The 6,000-nt window shown below is 45.8% G+C and overlaps 1 protein-coding gene across 1 annotated transcript in view; it reads left to right on the top strand.

Moving 5' to 3' along the window:
• Positions 1-544: 544 nt before the first annotated feature.
• The window catches only part of CREB5 (cAMP responsive element binding protein 5), a gene marked incomplete at both ends in the record, with an annotated part of 253,641 nt that continues 248,185 nt past the window's right edge, over positions 545-6,000 (top strand). The window contains one exon of the mRNA XM_080339004.1: positions 545-574. The remainder of the gene's footprint in view (positions 575-6,000) is intronic.

Raw genomic sequence — 6,000 nt, 5'->3', positions numbered from 1 at the left:
GCACGACCCCATCCCCTCCCGCCGGGACTGACGGACACGCAGCCAAGTTCCGGAGCTCTCTCCCGGCCTGAACGGTCCCAAATGCACAGATCCCAGTCCCCGAGCCACCCTCCCCGCCGCGGGGCGATCCCCGGCCGGGCGCTGCCGGACCCCGCCGAGGGGGGCGGGACGTTATTTCCAGCCTGACTCACCCCCGCTCCGCCCCCCGCCCCACTCCGCCGGGGGCGGGACCGAGCCAGGCCGCACCCCCGCCCAGTGCGCCCGGCCCCCCCCCGTCCCCCCGCCCGCCCGGCACGGACCGCAATGATTTAGAAGTTCAGGAATCCCACGTGACGTCACGGAGGGTGATGTAATGCTTCTCTAAATAGAACGTATTGTAACCGTCCCTCAGTCCAACGTGGTTCCTCCGGCCGCGCTGCCGGTCCCGTCCCCGCCGCGCCGCGCCGGGCGGTAAGTTCCTAAAAATACGGGGCTGCCCCGGGAAGGCGCCCGGCGCGCAGCGCACCCCGCGCTCCGCCGCACGGTTCTGCACGACACTGCACGGCACGGCTCGGAGCGGGGCAGCAGCGCCTGGGTGAGCGGCTGGGGAAGGGGCAGCCTGTGGGCGCAGGGGCTCTTCCCTCCGCCACCGCATCTGCTCCGGAGGCGGGAGCGCCAGTCCCCGCCGCGCCGCTGCCGGGCTCAGAGATCCCGCCGTCCCCGCGGTACCCTGCCGTGGCGGTGCAGGGAGAGGGGGCGTGAGCGACCCTCGCGTCCCTTGGAGGATCAGGCAGGGTAGGGCTACGGGGTCCCGGGGCGCAGGGCTGCCGAGCTGCGGGGCAGCCGGGCTCCCCGCCCGCATCTCAGGGAGTTTGGGAAATCTCTGCGCGCCGCTTCCCGGGATGGGATGCGGTGGGATGTGATGGGATGGAATGGGGTGGGATGAGATGGGACGGGATGGGGCGGCTGTCGCGGGGCGCAGGCAGCACCCCGCTACGCTCTACTCCGAGCGGGGCGAGCAGGCGGGCAGCTGTCGGCGGAGGGGTCGCGGTCTCCCCGCACCCCACGGCGGGCTGGACGGCTCCTCGCCTCTGCCTGCCCCGGCGGCACCCGGCAGTGACAGCTCGGTAGCGCGCTGCCTTGTCGCCCCATCTCTCCGCCGCCCCTAAACTTCTGCACAAGTTTGGCGGCGGCGCCTGGGCGCCCTACCGAACCGGGTCCCGCCGGCGGTGGCCGCGGAGCGGTGCGCTGCCGCCTTCCCCCGTGAGACACCCCGGGTGCCGGGCTGCTCCCGGCCCTTACGTCATGCTGCGGGCCAGTGCGGGGCTGATGCTCCGCTTGTGATGCCATCGGGTCCGGAGTGGTAGGGGGGGAGTGTTGGCAAGCAGGTCCCCGCTCTGCAGCCCCGCTCTCCCTTTTCAGTCCAGCTGCTCAGCTCATCGGCCCCCTCCCCAGCTCCGCGCACCCCGCCACTGTCCTCTCTTACAGGGGTCTCTCCCCAGCGAAGTTTTCAGGACGCTAAGAGCTTCAGGAGTGTAAGGGGAATACTTGCTAAACTCTGCCTCTTCTATTATTTATGTCCAAGCATGGTGAGTGATCCTTCATCTCCAGGACTTAATCTAAGCTTTACAATCGGAAAGAGAGAGGTCTTTCACAGATCCGGGTAGGAATAAAGGAAAAATAAATGTTCACATGTTTAAGGTTTTTGTTTTTTTTTTTTTTTTTTTTTTTAAATCCAGAACGATATTAGGAGTATTTTAAGCAGCAAGATTAGAAGATTTCCATATATTATCAGTAAGAAACAGTGCTTCGCTAGATAAAATTAAAGCTTGAATTGAAGCATAATAATTACTGCAAAGCATCTTGCTTGGGCTTTCCTTGAGACCGTGCAGTTTTTGGAGAGATACTCACCCGCTGACTTGCACCAGACTTTCCTCATCTGGCCATTTGGACAAGCAGCAGTGTGTCAAGTAACAGTGGCTGAGGAAAACTTTCTTGTAAGAAACTGTCATGCAGAAATAATCCAGAAACCGGACTGAAAGAAAATTGAGAGGTGGTAGGTGAGAGCCGAATGCAAAAATGTAGCGTAATTTGTGGGGATTTCGCTGAAGGCGATGCACTTTCATAAGGGTATGGTTTATTTTCAATAGAAAAGTGTACAGCGTTGAAAGTCCCCGCTCGGTATTTTGTAACTTTCATGTGGTGAATGAGGTTGTCGGTCTCAAAAGCTGGAAATTCTTTATAAAAAATTGCTAAAATCCTTATTTGTGACTCCTTAATCCTAAAGGGAGCTGTACAGGTCGCAAAGCACTAGGGAAAAGTGTGATTAATGATCAGTGATTAGTGATAAGTGATTAGTGGTTTTATTCAAACTGTTACCTCTGACCAGAAGCACACATCAGAGGATTAACAGGCTCTTTAGATAAATGCTCATTAGTGGAAGGGGGAAAGCAAAGATAATAGGCATGCACACAGGGACAACTTTCTAGGAAAATCATTCCTGTCTTTGGCATAATAAGCTCTATTAGCAGAAAGGCTCTTTAATTTAAAAGTTGCTTTTATCTTGTAAATCAAAGATAGATGTAGAAGTTCGCTGAGCTATTATAGCCTAAATTTTCCCATATCCACGAGATGTGGATTATCTCAGTAGTGATATTTTATTTTATTTTATTTTTTATTTATATATTTTTTTTAAACCAGCCTCACAATTGAATCTTTAAGACACGGCACATTCCCAAGTGCTCAAGCCCTGCATCCCGAGGCATCGGCTCCCAGCAGGCAGAGCAGAGCCTGCTGGCAGCTGGACTAGATGGCGCAGTCTTGCTCCTTGTGAGCGTTCGGTCCTTGGGTGATGATGAACTTAGCAAGTAGCAGCTTGCTAGGTGTCCTTCAACACTTACAACAAAGTTGATTCTGTGCTGGGTTGGAGGCTAGACGGTGCTACGAGTTCGTAGTCACATTTTCCACGTCAGTTAATCTCGCGAGTTAAAGGCTACTGGAAAAATTAGTCTCATTTACTGAAAGAAACGGTGAGTGAGAGAAAGACGGAGAGAAGGAGAGAAAGACAAATATCTTCAACCTGAGACGTAACTCGTCATTGAACTGTTCTATACTGCTTTAATGAAGTACAGTTCTGACGGCCTTAATTACCGAAGCTTAAAAGCTCTTGGGAGTTTTCCCCTCATCTATCACTTGCAAAGTCAGGTGTTTTTTGTTTGGTGGTGTTTTGCGTGTGTGTGTTTTTCTTTTTTTTTCTTTTTTTTTTAAGTCACTAAAAAGAAAAAATCATTGGTGTGGTGGTTGAACAAAACAACTTGAACCTGAGTGTACTCTACAGAAAATGGTAAGGAGTCTGGTTTTGTGACAACTAGCTAGGGATTTCTGATTACTCTCTATCACGCGCGGATTGCGAAGAACTGGTACCTACTGCTGCCCACACACTTAAGGATTTTTCTGCTGTGCCGTTAGCTTATATGGGATTTATGTTTGTTTGCATCTGTGGAGATCATAAAAGTTTCAAAACTTTAAAGGAAAAACTTGAGTGAAGCAGGAAATAGAAATAATGAGTTTATGCCATGAAAAAGCAACTGCTGTAGTCTCCTATTGTTACAGCTTTAATTGGAGACTGTTAGGAGTAGTCAGATTAATGCTTAAAATCAAAAAGTTTTGTAATAGCATATGAAAAAGGCAATAAGCTTTTTCTGGCACTCTTGAATATTGGATGGCATTCTTCCAGGAGTTAAAATTGCAGTATTTAAAAAACTTTACACTTCTAGAACAATCAGAACCCTTTCCATTAATAGTTCAGCTTCAATTTATCAAACTCTACCTCTGCTAATTTAAACGTGGGAATGTGAAGGGAAGAAAACCATGTATATAGATTAAAAGAAAAGATAGAAGTGAGACTGTACATGTCATTTTATTTACAGCACCATTTATCAAAAAGACTTTCACAGATAAAGTGTAATAGTTGCTTTTTAATTTGATATTCACTTCCTCACTTTGAGAATCTAAAATACACCGCAATCGCTTACATTTATCCTGTGCACTGCAGAGGAGTCTTCTGTAAAAGGTTGTTTCAGTGAGAGCCAGAGTTCACTCCATAGTTGATAAGACAGAGGCAATCTGACAGTGCCTTCCAAAGGCAGCTTTTATGTACTAAACCTTCTAGCTTTGTGTGGGCAGAATCTCTGTGAGCTCAGTGAGTCTTGCAGAATGGTTTGAAACTTGGTTATTAACTTGTCTGCTTGTGGTCCCATTTAAAAATCTGTCTCTGTGCCCCTGATCAAGGCATGAGGATCTTAAATATTAGAAGAGCTCTTGCAAGGTTGTTGCTTTTGAAACAATTTATTTAATCAAAGACTTTTCCTCTAATCTTAGTCATCTGGTGTCTCTGATTCCTGCTGTTAGTTAACTTTCTGGATTTTCTATAAACCTGTTGCTTTGCAGACTTATACCCATGTTTATGTATTATTAACTGTCTTTCAGGCTTAATTTTAATTCCAGGGACCATCTTTACTATAAACCCTTTGTTATGAGAAAATTATTTCTGGACAAGATTTTGCAATAAAGGCAGAGCAAAGGCAGAGCAAAACTGTTTCTACTTAAAGCTTTTTTTTTTTTTTTTTTAATTATTAAGGACCGTATGATTTATTATTGGAACAAAATGGTCATTTTTCTCAAGGCCCGCAAATACTGATTTTCATATAACTCATTACAGGAAAACTCTACTCAGACGCAGTTGCTGAAAACACGGATACATGTATAAAGCAACAGGTCCTTCAGTTCTGCTTCATAGGTCCAGCGATTCTTTTGCTTTGATTTGGTTTTGGTTATCGCATACTAAACAAATTAATAGGAAGACACACATAATTAAGGTGACATATTTGGCTTAATCTTTCCTCTATAAACTTTCCTTGCACCTAATATGTATGAGTCCTAGTGGAAATATTTAAAATGCTTTGAGACTCTGCCAGTCACAAGTACTAGTAGCTGGGCCGATCAAACAGCTTGGTAGGTCATTGCCATTTTGCGATATCTCAAAACAATTTCTGTTGATTTGTCCTCTCCCTCTCTCCATGCTGCATCCTATTTATCCCCTGAAAAAAAAGCCTGATTTCTAGGTAAATTATATATTCTGCTCTGCAAATTACAGTGCTCTAGGACTTTTAGGGCTCTAGCCCTAAAATAGTATTTTTAGGACTTTTGCATTTTTCTGCCTTGAGATATTATCGAAGTTGATTGCAATTTAAAGCAACAGTTTCAAATAGGAACTATGAAAACACATTTCCCTCTTACCAAAACTTATATTACTAAGCTCATTTACAATTTTTCAGGTGTAGTTTTCTCTGACACAGGCAAAACAATGATCTCAGACAGTATCTTATCATGCTGTATTTGAACATTAGCCATATTACGGCAGTAAGTACAGAAATTAGTCTTCGTAGACTTGACAGTGAAAAAAAAATGGTGTTATGGAAATACTTGGGTTTTTGTTTGTTTACATATAATCAAAGAAATGATCTAAATTAGCTCAGGTGTATATAACAAGTACCACATACATAAAATAATTATTTTGGTGATGCGGTGAAAATACTTGTTGAAGCAGATAAGCTGCTATGTCTTGTTACATCCAAGGAGCTGTTCTGTTGGTTCGTGCACTTATCATTTGCTCCTATTATGGCTCAGGTTGAAGGGGCAACCCCCACACTTTAAAATAATAGCACATCTACTATTTTTCAGTAAGGTGTTATTTTACTCTGTAACTGAAAATACTGAGAATCAGCATTATTTTCCCATCACATGAGAAATGCAGCTGTTATTTGCCCTTAGAGAGTTTAGAAAGGGTTGGTTGCATTGGTTTGTAGTTTCTAGATGGCGATATCAAATGCTATTTTACAAACACAAAGAGATTTTCCAAGGATTTTGCTGAAGGCTGTAGGATTTTCAAAGTAAAACATTGAAAGCTTATGACAATTTCCTTAGCTTAAGAGATGTTTTGCTTTTGGTTCTTGTTTCCGT

The sequence above is a fragment of the Nesoenas mayeri genome, assembly GCF_963082525.1.
Source record: "Nesoenas mayeri genome assembly, chromosome: 2".
Taxonomy (NCBI): Eukaryota; Metazoa; Chordata; class Aves; order Columbiformes; family Columbidae; genus Nesoenas; species Nesoenas mayeri.
The sequence above is the reverse complement of the archived record's forward strand: the minus strand, read 5'-3'. Positions and strand labels throughout refer to the sequence as shown.